Source organism: Rhyacophila brunnea, unplaced genomic scaffold (assembly GCF_057557595.1).
Source record: "Rhyacophila brunnea isolate RB1 unplaced genomic scaffold, BYU_Rbru_1.0 scaffold_3, whole genome shotgun sequence".
NCBI lineage: Eukaryota > Metazoa > Arthropoda > Insecta > Trichoptera > Rhyacophilidae > Rhyacophila > Rhyacophila brunnea.
The window spans coordinates 36,120,545-36,139,279 of NW_028232965.1; the positions used below are offsets into that span (position 1 = coordinate 36,120,545).

Consider the following 18,735-nt stretch of genomic DNA (forward strand, 5'->3'; position numbering starts at 1 on the left):
TAGCGGAAGCGTCGTCAATTATATACCACATTTTGTAATTAAAATTTGTAGCACCATACAAATAAATAGCATTATCTGATTAATTGGAAGTGGAATAAGTACTATAAAATTGTTTAATTACAAATAATTAATCAAATAATACAATGCAGTTCCATCATGAATTGACAGTTAACACTATAAAAGAATTTAAATAATTAGCACATTTCGAAGTCATATTTATTCCTATCATGTGGACAAAAAAACTATTTCTGATTCCGAACCTGATCTGAATCTAAACCGAGTTATTTTACCGTGTTCATTCTAAGCCGTGTTAGTCCACTTAATTCTAAATGTCATTTTGTGAACGTCTTCAATTAATAATTTGTTGAGCTCAACGTGTCTTTTTATAAATAAAATTAAGTCATGAAAAGTAGGTACATAATAAATTATTGGATTAAATATTCGCTATTAATTGTCTATGTATAAAACAAAATTTTTACGTTATTTATTAATTAACGCACGACTATATGGGAACATATTATAAATTATCATGATACGTTATCATGTCATGAAAACTTCTGATACCTACTAATATGTTTAATTAAAAATACATAATTTGTGTAAATTAAAAATAAAACAAAATTGTGTAATTAACAAGCAGTAAGCCAGTGTATTCACCTTGTTCACAATCATGAATAGTGCAACAGTTATTACAATGACAGTAAAAAAAAAATATATAGCGTGTGAAGTCGGTTAGTAAAGAAGTACATACAACATTCGCCCGTTTGTTAGAACGATGACACATTCCTAAAAATCCGGTAACTTTGATTATATTATCTAGCTTGATACACGGCATACATTTTCTTCAAAACATCCAACTCCATTTTCGCAAACGAGTGTTAACGAGCGAACGAAAATCAGTTTCGTCTCACATAACTACACTATAAAACTGCAAATCGATTTTGTCTAACCAACAACCATAAAGAGTATGTAGATTCTAAAACAACTTTAATCTTTCAAACTAAATTAAATTATGCAGACGCCCAATTATAATTCTTCTGGTCACATAAATAAGTAATGTACCTACCTACCTGCCTACGCAATACGTACTAACTCAATTTAAGGTGAGATATTAAAGGCTCCAGAAGGTCTCGACGGGTGCTTCCATTCATAATCTTGATATCGGTCATTAAAAATGAAAATACCCATGGCTCCTACGAATTTCTTCACGAGCAGGCGGCGCTGTGCGCGTGCGCAAACCGATTTTCCCGCCGTCACCCGCGCAGCCAGTTTGCCACACGGGCAAGCCGGCCGGGCGGCCCGCGAGCGGCTTCGCACGCCAAAACTGACAGATACCGCGCGAGAATTTCGCGGCTTTTTTTACGCAACGAGCGCACACACCGAAACGAAGCGGCGACATTCTGACGCAAGCGACAGCAGCCGCGGCAGCACCACCCTCAGGAATTTGCGCGAATTCTGCATTTAGATGAATTTTATGTTTGACGTTTGGATGTCACCTGTTGTCCCTATGTTTTGATTGCTTATTCGTATTGGTACAACTTTTTCATCGTAGCAAAATGATACATACATAGTAAGAGTAATTGAATTGTGCAAAATGTTCACAATTTAAATGTAGCTACCTAAAACTATTATAGAGTATGGTCGCAGTTCATAAAAATATATATGTAGTTTACGGCACACATGCCCAACGTAGGTCAAAATGGAAATTTTATGGTATTTTCAAAGCATTAGCCTTAACATTCCTTAAACGTTGTAGATAATCTATTTATATAATTTTGAAGCCTTATTATCCTTTATATTTATTTTAAACATTTGATGACTGCATAAAGTATTTTTATTACATAAAATAGTATTCTTTTAAACCTCTCGATCTGATGTTTTAGAATATGGTTATATTTCAGTACATCCATGTGCAGTGGTTGGCGTTGAAGATTTCTTAGATTTATTAATTTTTAAACGCATTTATAAAACCATTAGTAAAATTTATGTTGACATTATTATAGTGAAATATTTACGATAAAAAATTATATTTATAATCTCTGTCATCCCAAATTTGACAATAAGGCATTTTATTATTCAAAAAATGGGCAAGATTACTACATTTGAAGATAATTCTAAAGATACTGATTATAAGCTATGTTTTTGACCATTCAAATGTGATAAAACATCCTACGAATAATGATTGTTTTATAATAATTATTGACCTAAGAATAAGGTAGTATTTTTTTGAAATACGCCATTTCTATTAGCATTTCCCAGTGGTAAAGCTACAACATACGGCCGTAGCCATAAATTGACAAACTATAACTGAAGTAGGGAGTAAGATCATGTTAACGCGTGTTTGAATATGTACCGAACCGGGTATTAACCCGGCGTTAAGGCGATTAACAGACATCAATGATGTTTATAATATGGAAACCACAGGACGTTCTATCCGGAGAAAATTTCTAAATCTGGCGTAACTGATTTAAATACAAAAATAATTAATTCAATGAAATAAATATTTTTTGAAAAATAACCATACTTGCTATAATCCCTTCGTTAGTAGCATTATCCTTGATACGATAATCCCATTGTATACACTGAATACAGACAATGATCAATAGTATTATAGTATTACATAATTATTATTATTCTACTTTATCAAAATTAATGAGAAAAGCGGATTACCCGTTCGTTCCATTACAGTAATTATACCAAAAGTAATAGTAGGTATGTAATAATATCAAATAAGGACAAACTCATTGTCTAATTGACGAGTTCGTGTATTACTTACACGCCGCGGCGTGACCGAAATGTATTTGGTACACGCAATCCGAGAACTGGGCGTCGATCGCCTCTGCCGGCGTCGCGACGACAATAATGAATGAATTCTGATGTGCGCCCAGCATTCATTCCGCGGCACAAAAAAAAACGATCAAAATAAGAGTGGGACACTCTCGACTTATCTAATTAATTTTAGCTGGAATAAATCGTTGGAATGCGCACAAAAAATAATAGAAAATAAAACATAATAAATTTGTTTTGAAACGCGGATTCATTAACAAATGGTTTTTCCACAGCAATTTTCCGCCTTGAGAGTGTTTTGAATTCATGAAGTATTATTAGCTGATCCGTCCTAAGTACATTATCTACGCGTATAAGTGATATTAAAAAATACACAATTCTTAATTGACGCGTCTGCGTTAAGTCAGAATAAAAAAAATCTTAAAATGACCAAGTTTTTATACAACAGCAAACAAAGATAATAAAGCACAATATGGATTTGCAATCGCCGGATACTGCTCGATTTCTTGATTGAGAAATCCTGAGATTAAATGTAATCTTAGCATTTCAAGATTGGGTTTCAAACGAACTATGTTTTAAAAGCAGTCATCAATTAAATAAATTAAGTGTTATTTAGAGCGGTCGTCGTTGTATAAAGACGAAGCCATGTACCGCGGGTTCAAACTGGCGCGACTGGTCAAGAATACACGTTGTTTCGCAATGTGTCTTTGATCCAGTGCTAGGAACCAATATTGAGCAAATGGCTGACCACTATTCCTCGTAAAAATATGTTAATACAACTCTTTTGTAGGCTCTGAGCTCCGCTAAGGAACGAACATGGTAATTTACGAGTAGTTTAAATACACAAAAAATAAAATATCTTAAATCTCAGAAAAAGTCGCACAAGAAAAGAAATCAATAATGTACAAGAACGTGTGTCGTATTAATACATATAAGTCGTTAATTACCTGACAGTACAAAATGGAAAATGGTCACTGGATTTCGTCTACATTAGGTACTGGGATCGAAAAAAAATCTGTCTAGGATTGCCATCCCTAATAATAAATAACTTGTATATTTATTCTTGTCCCAATGTTCAAAGCCAAGAACAATAACTACGAGAGATCCAATTAATAAATAATTTGTTTAAAGTAGGTTTCAAATATAATTTTGAAGCAGCACAAATTCATAGTGGGACCATCGTTATTCTACGAAATTAATCGTTCTGAAAGGTCAGGAAACTTCGTCAATTATACTTCAGCCACTCGCTGATAAATTTATTAAACCTGGGTCTGGAATCTCCTAGCATCCAGAGGTTGAGACTATTGGGAGGAGATACCGTAATAAAGGAATTTGAATATAGGAATTATAAGACTAGGAATATCTAACGGAGATATGAATTATTATTAGGAATATCCAACGGAGATATGAATTATTATTAGGAATATTACATTTATGAGACACTTAATACCTCAAATATAGGTTAATAGTTTTTGTGGAAAATGAGCTTTCAAAAACTATTTGATAGGATTTTCCCACTCTACCTATGGGTAAACGGTCGTTAGCAACGTTATCTGTAATTATCTCGTTTAAGTAAATTTTGTGAAAAAAATTATATTTGCGCAAATATTTATAATATTATTTTGCATATATAAATGAACTCGTCAAATTATTATGCTACGAAAAAAAAGTAAAATAAAATAACGCGGTATGAGAAATAATTATGTAGTTATATTCTTCATTATTAAGTTTAAGGCAAATAATAAAATCTGAATCGCATACTACTTTTTGCAAGTGTGCGCGCACGTGCGCACGCGTTATAGAGATCGCTTGTTCATCAGCAAAATATAACTAATTTCATATTGATCATAAATTGATTGAGACTTGCTTTATTTTAGCAATTCTAGTCTAATATATAAAAATAAGAATATGTTGAAAACATAATTTCATGCCTCCTATAGGTGCATTTAATTTAGTTTTATTTATTTACACTTACATAGGTATAACAGGAACATTTAAAGTTAGTTATTCTTTAAAGCTCTCCTGTGAAGTTATTATTTTGAAATCACGAGGTTTCATCCGAACAACACATAATTATCTAAATTTGGCAGGTACCTATTTCCATACTCCTCCAGTAGATGCATTCGATTAAGAGACAAACATTTAATATTGTTCAATATTTTATTCATAAAATTATCTATTAGAATTTAGACCTTTGTGATTGTTTTTATATTGTAGAACAGTTCTGTGTTTTCTATTGGATAAAAAATATAGTCAATGGCGTACGTATATTATTACCGACTTATTACTGAAAAATACTAGCCCACTTACGCAATGCGCTGATAATAATATGTGCTTTGTGAAGTCTTGTGGTGACTTTCTTTTCGCTGACAAAAAAAATAGAATTTTTAATCAACAAATAAATACATTCACTTCTCGGAAAGAATAAAAGAATCTCTTCGCCGGTTGACAATCATCGTAAGAAGATGCGCTTGTGAATGAATGTCTATTTGCGGGCCGAGCATTCCGCAGGCGGCGTGACGGGACAGAGACGGGAGCGGGAGCCAAGCCGATTAACGAGCGCCCGCTAGCCAGCCTGATGACGGACACGAAAAACGCGTCGCGATTTGTCAACTCTGCGGACACTGCGCTACATGCATGATTATTGTCATGTCATGCCAACACATTTGAGACACATATTATATAAAGGTATAATATATACATACATAGCAAGCCAAGAATTGTTTTATAAAATATTTTTCACGATAGAGAATAATGGCTGCAAGTACAAGATGATCATGGTGACGTGTAGCTAAAATCCATCACACTGTGATCGCAAACACCGCAATCAATAAAAATACGTAGCTTATAGAATACCGTGATATCAGTGCGAAATGTAAACATTTAACATTTCTAGAAGAAACAAAATATTAAATAGAGGTATCATGTTTTGCACTTTACATAATATTATAACTACAGTAAAAACTTTTAAGATCGCACAAATAACTTAGGAATAAAAAACCATTATTATGCATAAGTAGGTACTTATTTATGGTGGTCATAATACTTATGGCAACCACATAATATAAACGTAGTGGGGTGTGGGTAGGTAGGTACCTACTGTTATATATATTTTTTCAACTGATATGGGTACCTATGAGCAAAAATCATACGATGTCTTTGAATGACTAGAATGGATTTTTGTAATGATCTTTCTTATTTTACCACATTGTAAGACAACCAATCAGAGTAAAAATATGTAATGTGAGTCCAATTATGTACCCAACATGATAGACTTTTGTTAATATAATTAATTTATACTAAGTACCAGTGGCGTGCGGTGACTTTTGTTTGTAAATATGTAGTTTGAAAAATGAGTGTTTACCTACCATTCGATACACATTATATATCAATTGCATCATGATGATAATCAGACGACGAAGAAGTAACATATGTGATGTATTTCGGAGAGGTAGCTCTGCGATATTTTAAACATATCTGCATGTTATTTATAATATTATTTAGTGATATATCGAATATTTTTCGGGATGCTCCTCATCTACAGCATATATCGACCGCACGCCACTGCTATGTGCATACTGCTTTCTCATAAAAACAATATTGAAAATGAATAATTACAAAATCAAACGTCATGACGTAATCAATGCAATAAAGTTATTTACTAGATTACCGTATATTAAAAACACCCTATCATTATTCATTTTCACTTCCTGCCATGTCTATAGAATCCGAAATATTAAATTGTTCACAGTGCGTATATTTATTTTTAATTATGCGCGTTTTATTATTATTAGGCCCCCGATACGTAATTATTAATTATTAGCTCCTTTCGAGGTAAAAAATCAATATTGGTTATATAACATTCATTGATCTAATATTCTAATGTATAATCAAATCAATCGCATATACCCGACAGTGTCGAAATAACTAATTAGTCCTCGAAGGGGCAGTTTAAACAATGAGCCAAGGTTGTGCCATATCCTACATCAAAGAGGCAGCTTACTGGGAAAACACGGCGGAGTTCATGCAATATCAAACAGTACACGTACTTGTACGTACCCACTGTTTCTACTCATATAAAGCTCAAACACATGAGATTTCCTAACAAGTTAGGTGCGGCGAAGATATTTGATTATGCAAATATCGCAGACGAATGTATGGTAATGAGCGAAACTTATCAAGATAAAACAAAAAACTAATCCAGCATACTTTGTCAAAACTTCGTCACGTCGCGATGAAAGATATTTTGTAATTTAATTATATAATGCAAACAAAGAAAAACATACTATATAATCGTACGTTATTTTTAATACGATATTTGCATATCGCTTTTTTTACAAATTTTAAAACTTCGTTTCCATAAAATAATAATGTATGTAGCTAGTCTACATCAGAGCTTCTCAATCGCAAGTACTGAACATTGAAAACGTACCTACCACAGAAGAGATTTTTTTGACCATGTCCGATCCTAATAAGAGTGGAGGAGGTTTGCATTAACAAATTTTGTTTTTAGGAGAAATGGATGTCAGCCACTTACTCAACCTATTAGGTCTATACTCTGACTCACACAGAAATTGAAAAACAATATGTGTACTTGTCAGACCCAAGATTCGAACCTGGGACCCACGACGCAATAGGCCAACGCTTTATATTTTTATATTAATTAATATATATTAATTAATAATTTAATATAATAATAATTTATATTAATACACTACATTTTGACGTAGGGTTTTGAATGTGAGTGTCCAACAAAAATGAACCACACACTATAGACGTGCAATAGTATGTGTTGCAACCTTCAAATACATAAATATTGAATGAGCGTCAGTGCATAAACGGAGAGCAGTTGTCAGAATGAATGACAAGCGTATTCTTGACACGTGTTTCAGTTTATCCCATATGCTTCCGCACTCGGATCGGAGATCGGTTGCCAGTTACTACACACCCATTAGGTATTTAAGTTCCCATTAATTCTGTATTCCCTGGTACCTACATACACACAACGCAACGTGCTTCATCGTATTTGTATTTGGTCTGACTTCTAAATTGAAATTATTTATAAGAAAAATATAATGGTGTTAAAATTATGTTACAATATCAAATTATTCAATAAAGAATGTTACATTATCTAATAATCTTGTGAAGTACGTCATAAGTAAAATTTTCAGAGATCTGTAAAACAATAATTGATACCTTAATTTAAACCACAAAAGCAGATAACCAAAAATCAACGTAATGCAGATGTAAATAGGTAGATTTTTCTTTCTTTCGACCATGTCCCATCCTAATAGGATCATATGGGCCTCCACAGAGTAGAGGTTTGTATTAACAGATTTTGTTTTTTACGAGAAATGGATGTCAGCCACTTGCTCAACCTATTAGGTACATACACTGACAGACACAAATTGAAAAATAATATGTGCCAGACCCAGGATTCGAACCTGGGACCGACAGCTTTATAGTCCAACGCTTAAACCGCGCGGCCACCGTGGGTGAAAAAATAGGTAGATACTACTACTTAATTTCGTCGCAATTAGATAGGACGTACGTGGCCCAAGTAAGGCACATTGGCGCGAATCAGGTGGTTCATTCAATGAAAGAAAATGAATAGCTCCCAGATTTCAGGAATGATCTAACTTTAGTTCATGTCAATGATCACTCACTGTCGAGACGTAAAATGGTCATATTTATAATTTAAGATGTTATGAGTAGCTCTTGGTATGTAAGTTTTCTTCAGTGTTCCTCGAAAACATTATGGTTTGAATAGTGTGCCTTGACGTGCAAAGGTTGGTGACCATTGTTTTATGCAACAACTTATGCAATGTATAAAACATTTCAAAAGTCTTATTGCTAGCAAAACTATCACATTTTTCGATAAAACTGGTCTCTAATCTTTAATAGTAGGTTATAATTAGTGATACCCATTAGTTCTCATAATTGTAATTAAGGTAAATTTAATGTAGGTACATTATTGCCACGATAACAATTATTTTAGCTCAACAAATTCACAGGTAAATAAATGGGTAATTAATATGAATGTCATAGTTGAACAATAATATACTAGACATACGTTTTACAGCATGCCTACGTAGCATTATGTTAAATGCTGTGTAATCGTCGGCCAGCAATAATTCAATAGGAACGTCACTACGGCGTAGACGAGCTTTGAGTTATGCCTCGTAGCGGCCGTAGGACATTAGCAAGCTTATGCTGCAAACATTATCATTTCAAATACATTATATCGCTAACATCGCCATAATAATTATATTGTAATTGAGGGGTGTATTTTCAACGTGAACTTATTCCACTACTTGACGAAAATGAGTTATGAATGCCAGAATTTAAAGGATAAAATTTTGAACAAGTATTTTTTGTATAGAAGAACCTAATAGCATTAAAGCCAGTAGAAATGTTAACTTCAAAATCGGTGTTAGTAACATAAGTAACATTTTTCAATACAAAAGGCATGTGTAACATCAACAACGTAAACAGTTTTTTGACTTTTGCCAAAAAAATGTTGAAGTGGAATAAGTTAACTTTGAAAATACATGCCTCAATTGAACAAAATATGAAAAGAACACCATTTCAAAATAAGTTTTCCTGGTCAAGTATTCTTCATGTCTCTCTGTGTTGTCGAGTCTTGGACCATGGTGAAAAAAGAAAGACGTAGGACTGATGCATTTCAGATGTGATAATTACTGGTGGCACAGGTATGAGTTATGTCAGTGGTACTGGTAAGCATCCGTAGACTTTTCGAAAAATAATAATTACAGACAATCTTAATTTAATGCACTATATGGATTGAATTTAGGGCGCCATGAAACGTAAAGTTTAAAAACCACTAGGTTTATGTTATAGGATCCCATGGACGACGAAAAAGGCGAATGGCTTAATTTTATAATTAATAAAATTGATGGACGTCTCTCTAGCATAATATTATAATATGTATCCTGTGAATTCTGCAGTTTTCGTTGGTTACATATCTAGACATGAAAACGATAATTTGGAAAGGCCTATCGTCAGCGGAAACATAAAAGGTTGTCGCGACAGAGAGAGGACATTCAAAAGAATTCACAGTGAGGGACACGAAAACGAAGAGAAAATATTTTAATTTTCAAATAATTTATCTATCAAAATCAAATAATGGTTTCCAATTCCACCTACATATATTTAAGACGTTAATGTTAAATAGAAAAAGAAACTGTAAAAAACCATATATTTTTATACTCATTTTTCATGTGAAGGAATCCAATATTTTCTGAGAAATAGTTGATTCGCCAAACGATTGATATAATACATATAATTTTGACTTAGTAACCTCGATTCGTAGGTAGGTACACAGTAACATCTATGTTAACAAACGTAACAAAATCGATGAGATATGAGAAAAAACGTATCCCAAGTGTTTTGTGAAAGTAATATTGATCACTGCCTTGGAATTTAACGTGGTAGCAGATTTTTTATCCACCCTACCCTGGCGCTTAAGATCGGCCAGAGTCGATAGCGAGAGAAAAAAATAACTGTTGGAATAGCGCCAGAACGAGGAGGCTGAGACGCGAGATCCCCGGTCTGCGAGACGCCATCGGGGGAAGACGCCGCGAATGGCCTTTATTTAGTCCGTCTGTACAAATAAAATATATTAGGTATATCTCATTCGCACAAAACCTCCTCTTTGTTACTTGATCTTTACAAATTGTAAATGGAATGATATATACGCGTAGACGATGAAGGCGATTTCGGTTCGAGGTTCGTTGGGCGAGGCTGCTTGCTCGTAAGGGTTTGAGTAATGAGATTTTTTAAACCAGCACCTATGTAATACCTACGGCTCAAATGCTAACAAAGGAAAATCTAAATTTGTCTTCTCACGGGAACCCAAATTGTGAATTTAATTTATATCAAGGCTAGTAAAACATACAAGCTTAATTGTTAAGCAGGTTAATCGAGGCAACCTTCCTATACTTACTGTTGGTTACTGACAGTCGACAGTCAACATCGAATAAACACAACACGTCCCATTCAAAAATAATATCGTAAAAAATTATAAGTGCTCTAATATTTCTAGTGTTATTTTATTCTTCAGTTTAAATAATGATTTTTGGCTGTTACGTATGTATAGCATGTATCGTCATTTGAACTGATTTATCGAAAACTAACGTTATGGCGATAATGTTTGTTTCTACCTCACACATTTAATACATCTTTTTTTGTTTGTCATAATATTATTAATTTTTACTTATGACAGGATAAATTAACTTCAGTATATATTATGTAAAATGTCTATATTAATAAATAATATTATATAAAAACCCTTTTTATTTCTTACAAACAAAAGTAAATGACGGTTAAATGACTATATGTAATGAATATATTTATAACCTATGAATATATCTTGTATAATCTACTTATTTTCTAGTTTATATAATATTAATTATTATTATTTTTTATTTTTGTATATAATACTATTAGATAGGTAATGTTTATAGATTGAACAATGGTATGTAATTAGTTTGTTTGGTTTGTAAGAACCCCTCTTCGGGTGAAGGCCTCCTCCAAAGTGTTAATCTCTGGCCTCTCTGGTTTCTTTCTCCATTCCCGTTTGATTTCGTAGCTAAGTATTCGTCTTGTCTGGTTTGGCCTATTTTTGCATTTAGGTCGCCCATTATTATAAAAATTTTATGTGCTTGGTTAATAGCTTTGTTTACATTTGCATAAAAAGTATCATTTTCTTTTTCTTTCGCTATTTCTGTGGGTGCGTATACTTGTATGAGAGATAATTCGTTTCTCTGTATTTTTTAAATTCAATAGTGCTACTCTATCTGTTATACCTATGAAGTTTTCTATGTTGTTCTCTTGAGTTTTTATGTATTAAGATCCGACGATTAAGATTTTTTTTTCAAGTGTCGATAAAATGTCTATATTATCACTCAAAAATAAATGAGATAGCGTAACTAGATTAAATGCAGCGCCGGGTTTATATACACGTCGGCCGTGTGTGGTCATTGTCGCTTTAGATGTATGGTAGCGATATTAAACCCTTCCATTGTCCCTTTCGCCGCACGATTACGTCTCACAACAATAGTCAAATAGTATGCGGTTACTTTTTACCGCGCGATTTCCTGATCATGCTAACACTAACTGCTCAACGAGTTGATAAGATTCCCTACTTCAATATAAAAACTTTAATGCTGTACACACTCTCGCCGAGCCGCTCGGAGAGTCTCTCTACTAATTGATTGATGAGGGGGGGGGTAAAGCGCGCCTACTACACTTTGGCACTTAGCCTCGCTCGGGTAGTCTCGGCGAGAGTGTGGTACGGCATAAGGCGTCTCACACGAATCTGATAAACGACAAGGTGTGTATCCGTCTACCATGCAATTTATCAGTGTACATAATACAGAATGTTGTCCACTACCTTTGAATACTTCGGTACATATATGTCAATAGATACTGCTGCTAATATTAGACAGGATTCTAGTAGGTTATCTCCATCTGTGCCACATGTATGTTAAGTATTTTGACTTAATTAGATGTATCGTCAAAATATTGATTCGCAATTGGTAAGTAGAGTAAAAAAATGTGTTTAATAATAAGAAAAAATGTTTAAAAATGAGATACTTTTCTTCATCCATTAAATTCATAAAAGTATGTACAATTTCATTTCTCGACAGTGAAATACGATTGATTATATTATTCGATAATTTCTTGAAAACGGCAATCAAATTTGGAAAATATTTTAAATATATTTTGATATTTTATATGAACACTCTTTTCTATGATTCAGACAGTGAACGTCACGCCAAAATTTCTTGTTGGTCTACCGAAGATCGCGATAGACGCCTTGCCATGTCCAAGATTGTATGTAAGTTTTGATGAATGTCCTACACTGGTGATAGGTACCTAAATGCTTATTAAGGTTTATTGTGTTTTGGCAAAATATTGACACCGATTGTATAATTCTTTTGCTATATAACCAATGTGCCACATCGTAGTATCTACATCATATTTTTGTAATCGCAACTTCCAATGTCATTAATTTATCAAGAACAGTTTGCTACGAGAATCGTGGGAAAATAATAAATTAGATCGGTAGGTATATCTTGTATCTCGCAGTGCACGCCGAAGCAATGTAATTTGTGAAAAGTTCCAACCGAAACTAACTAGAAGTAAACGATTACAAATTAACGGGATTGTTCCGAGCAATTAAACAATTCCCCATTTCTTTCTTCTGACTAATTTACGCAAACGACCTGAGTTTCGCAACTTCTTACTATGTATATACGAAGGCATATTATCTCCAAGGAAAACCTTCCCCGCCAGGTATCAGTACCTCTATAACGATAATTGTTCAATAACACCAGCCATAATTGGAACAATCTAAAGCACTTAATCTTTAAGTAATTTTGGGATAACCGACACAATAAAAAGATACGTCGAGGTTGGCGTTAATGCAGGAAATGTGTAAGATTATTTCCACAAAAGCCGCCATTACTATGGAAACACGTGACTGAATTAATGCTATGAAATGATAAGCATTTCAGGAGAACGCCAAACAAACCGGTGTCGATTCTGAAAGCTTTGATACATTTTAATGGTTTTCACATGGGTACCTCTTAATATATTTCCTTGTATACTGTTATTCTGAAATATAGATAATGATATATACTTAGATGGCTATACAACATATATTTAAATTGCGTAAAATACAATTAAACAGTACAAGTGCTGTACTGTTTCATAATTTAAATTGTTTTCAATATTTGAGAGTTACATATCCACCTATCTAGTGAAAAAAATTTACTGTGTGGACAAGTAGTGCAAGAAATGGTGACATCTACGTAATTACGAAAACAAAATATAATAAATACCGTTACCTACAAAGCATTTACTTTAAAAAATATATTAATTATCAATCACGTATATAAAAACGCCCACGGTGGCCGCGCGGCTTAAGCGTTGAACGCCGTGGGTCCCAGGTTCGAATCCTGGGTCTGGTAGTACACATATTGTTTTTCAATTTGTGTGTGTCAGGGTATGGACCTAATAGGTTGAGCAAGTGGCTGACATCCATTTCTCGTAAAAAACAAAATCTGTCAATACAAACCTCTACTCTGCGGAGGCCCATATGATCCTATTAGGTTCGGACATGGTCGAAAGAAATATAAAAATATTTTTTAAATATATAAATTGAAAAACAAACTCATACTTTTAAAAAACGCGTAATCTTTCTTATTATTACTACATATTTTTTGTCAATGAAATTTAGATTGATAAGTTATTAGTTATTATTAAAATTTAAAAAACATATTTTTCTTTACAGCGATTTTGAAAACGACTGATCTTGTTGCATTGCATTCGTAAGCCCGTCATTAGATGTCATATAAATACTATAATCCCTCTAATCTCAAATAAAATCCAAACTACAAGACAACATATAAAACATAATATGTTGAGTCAATTATAATACCGTATAAGAATGAATAGGTATTAATTATTATGACAAAGACTCGTTATAACGAACAGAAAAGAAAAACGAGAAAATTTTGTCGGATGTTATGATTACGAACAAGCAAAATATAACGGTATTGTAATAATTCCTTGAACGTCAAATCACATAACATGAACATTTTTTTGAAGGATACATGTACAAGTAATATTGAAAAAATGCTCATTTTCAACGGCATTTTCATGGAAAATATTCGATCTGGGTCAAAATATAATGCTTTACGCTGAAATATTTGAAGGATAATATGAAATTACCAAGGTAGACCGTTATTAAGGTTGAAAGCATTTTATAAAATGACTATTTTCTATAAGACTGCAACAGTAATAGTTTTTCACTGAAAAATAAAATACAGTGATAAATCGATATATTCGTAACATAAGGATCCGGATAAGAAAAGAATAAACATTATAAAAAACATTTTATTCACTTGATACTAATTACATTGTTATAACCTTCTCTAACTTGAAATTCTTTTTATTTATATTGGAGCTTCGGCTTAAATTAAAAAAATATTTCATGCGAAAATCAGGTAACAAATCAATATAGAATAGACTACGAATTATTAACAGCACATTTGTTAATAACTTAAAATACATTGGCTGAGGCAATTTCCTCTAAATCCCACTACACCTTCCAAACATTTTAATTCCTTCTGGGCACCTCATCGTTCAGTGCCAAATCGATCGCCGTACGGTTAACAACAGTCAAACGTTAAACAATTAAACTAAAACGAGTACATCTAAAATCCAAAGCGACCTGCCGCGCGAGTGCCGCATAGCTCAACCCCACAATAAATAAATTAAAAAAAAAAAAAACAATAGTGGGAGTGAGTGACCCGAGTCCAGGTCTACTCCAGGAGTCTCGTCATAAAAGGTTTGTGCGTGGAATCAATCGCTCTATCCACTCTACCTCCGACTATATCCGACATCATTCAAATACAGTCCATTTAAATTATCGCAATACATTTGAATGATAAAAATATCCATTAAATTACATGCAATAATTATTATTGATTGAGTTTTTTTTAATTGTATATTCATCTGTGGATTAAAAAAAATATTTATTAATCTTTATAATTTTGTTAGACACGTACTGATAGATTAAAAAATGATAATTATACGTAAGTGTAATATATTGTATTAAATTGCATGCTCCGTATTTTTTCACTAAAACCACTATCTACGAGGGTGGGTCAATAATTCCTTAGAAAAAAGCATTAAAACAGTTTTTATTTTTGTATTTTTTTTTTATTTCTCAACATAATCTCCTTGGAGCTCAATACACTTGGTTAGACGTTTCTCAATTTTTTTTAAACCGTCAGAAAAATAAGTTTTCGGAAGGTCCTCAAAATAAGCATTTGTCCGATCGATGACTTCTTCATTTGAAAAAAAACCTTGTCCACTTAGCCATTTTCTTAAGTTTGGGAAAAGGAAAAAGTCACTGGGGGCTAAATCTGGCGAATACGGTGGGTGGTCGACCAATTCGAACTTCAATTCTTCAATTTTAGCCATTGATCGTAAACATGTGTGAACACGGGCATTGTTCTGATGAAAGAGGATTTTTTTCCTGTTTAAATGAGGCCATTTTTCTTCAATTTCGTTTTTTAGCTGGTCCAATAAAGATGCATAATAATCCCCTGTTATTGTTTTTCCTTTTTCCAAATAGTCAACGAAAATAATTTCACGTGCATCCCAAAATACAGTAGCCATAACCTTACCAGCTGATTTTACGGTTTTCGCCTTCTTTGGACATGGTTTGTCTTCGCAATCCACTGCTTTGACTGTTCTTTCGTCTCGGGAGTATAGTGGTGTATCCATGTTTCATCTACAGTCACAAAGCGACGAAAAAATTCATCCGGATTGCGTTGCATGAGCGACAACAGGGCTTTAGAGGCCACCACCCTATTGCGTTTATTGTCGACTGTGAGCAAACGCGGCACCCATCTTGCAGAAATATTTTTCATGCCCAATTTGTCATGTAAAATAGAAATGACGCTACCTTTTGAGATCCCTGTAACCTCAATTATCTCACTCAACTTTAATCTTCGGTCACTTAACACCATATCGTGGATTTTATTGATCATATCTGGTGTAGTCACCTCTACAGGACGTCCTGAGCGTGGTTCATCCTTTGTTGATGTACGACCACGTTTAAATTCATTTAACCAGTTATAAATAGTTGCAAGTGAAGGAGCAGATATGCCGTGAAGTAAATCCAACTCATTTTTTATTTCCTTTGCTGTTAACCCTTTTATATTAAAATGTTTAATAACAGCTCTAAACTCAATTTTCTCCATTTTCCATTTTTCCATTTTCCACAAGCAAATTTTTTTTTTAAATGTACGAAAAACACACAACAACCCGACCAATCTGATTGAAACTTCGCAGCATACTGAATCGGTAGTGCCGCTGCATGAAAACAAACCGTTTACAGTACTAGTCGCGCCACTTGTCGGCTTTTCTAAGGACTTATTGACCCACCCTCGTATATAGTAGGACCACACTGCCGCTTAAATGAATTTTAATACTGTTTATTAATATATTACTATATTTATAGTAAACACGGCATTGTATTTGCATGAATTTATCAATATTCAATACGCTAGGCAGCAGTAACTTGCATGATAACCACAGCATAATATATTCTATTCAAATTTGTATCACCATTTCAATCTAGGAGTATTGAGAGTAAATTTCAGTACAATCATTAGGCCGCATCCATTAAGTACAAACCGATCTTCAGAATTCAATTCTCTAAAAGCTCTGCCCCGCTCTCGCTTACTTCTCAGTAATATCGGAGTAGATAAGTCTTCTTCGGCCGTAGCAACGTGACCAATTTACGGAATACAGTAATACACTTTATAATCTACTTTTACAATCATACATAGCTTTGTACACCTACGTAGACGCGACTGACAGTTATCAGATAATGCTGGGAGAGGAAGCCGAAGCCTCCCTTATTTCCTAGAGAGGATGAAATACAGGCGAGCTGCCGACTCTTGACAGCGCTAGAAAATAAGCACTTCACAAACATTTTCCAACAAAGTATAATGGCGAAATTGACTGTGAAAGCTGCTATATGTGGCAAACGGTATGAAAAAAAATCAATCGCATGTTTTTTTATAAAAGCTGGCGTGTCAAAGAATGATACGATGGACATAAATAATAACTAATTTAATTAAATACACTTTTTGTAAGCCGTAGAGCAGAGATTCTCAACCGTTGTAACCTGTACCGCGATTGATTGGTCAGTGTACTGTATAATGTTATTGAGCATTTTGTAACATCTTATCTTTTAATGAAAACAAAGTTAAGACAGAAACAACACATCAACATTAGAAAAATATATATAATAAGTAGACTATACCTATGCACCCACGATGGCCGTGTGGCTTAAGCGCCGGTCTATAGTTTCGAGGGTCCCAGGTTCGAATCCTGGGTCTGGTAAGTACACATATTGTTTTTAAATTTGTGTATAAGTCAGAGTATGGACCTAATAGGTTGAGCAAGTGGCTGACATCCATTTCTCGTAAAAACAAAATCTGTTAATACAAATCTCCACTCTGTGGAGGCTCTTATTAGGATCGGACATGGTCAAAAGAAAGAAAGAAGACTATACTACCTACCTATAAGTATATTTTTTAAGATGTCTGGAGTTTAGAAATTATGTAGGTATATTGAATAAAGAATGTTACATTCTCTTGTGAATTATTCGTGGATAAAAAAAATAGTTTTTTCAAGTTAAGATCTTTTAAATTTGAAGAATGATTGAACCCTAAAAGTTCATTTCAAATAAATACAGTTGTCTGCTGTAAACTAGTTTCTATCTATTGGTAATTAAGAGTCTTTTACTAGTTGTCACCAGATATTTCTGTATTCCTTTATTAGTCGATAATTAATGTAAATAAATCAGAGGAGTTAGTTATCAACACAGAACAGATAATAAATAGAATACCAATAGGCTATATTCAATACGCCGCATGGTGAAGCAGGCTTTTGAATGTGTGAGTGTCCTACGAAAATGAAGCACGCATTATGCACGTGCAATAGTGTGTGTAATACACCAACATTAAAGGAGCGTAAATGCATAAACCGAGAGCAGTTTTCAGTACTCGACGTTAAACGTATTCTAGACACGTGTGTAAGTTTAACACGGATTCATCCTTACTCGAGTCGGTTACCTGCTATCGCCTCACCCGTTGTGTATTTCAGTTCCCATTATTTCTGAGTTCCCTGGTTATCAAGCATCGACAGGGACATACATAGTGCAAGTATTTAATACATAGAAAAATGCTGTGTATCTAACACGGCACTATTAATTGCTGATGAGCATGCCCATCGACATACAATTTACATACGTTTTTATTATTACATAATATTATTTCTTGCTGTTATGCAAACGTCAAACAAAGAATTTTTATTTTTTGCAAATGAAGAATTATT

At 33.7% G+C, this 18,735-nt stretch overlaps 1 protein-coding gene across 9 annotated transcripts in view; it reads right to left on the reverse strand.

The window, feature by feature from the left end:
• Positions 1-18,735, reverse strand: part of bsk (mitogen-activated protein kinase dJNK) — a 215,337-nt gene that overhangs the window by 157,805 nt on the left and 38,797 nt on the right. The window lies entirely within an intron of this gene.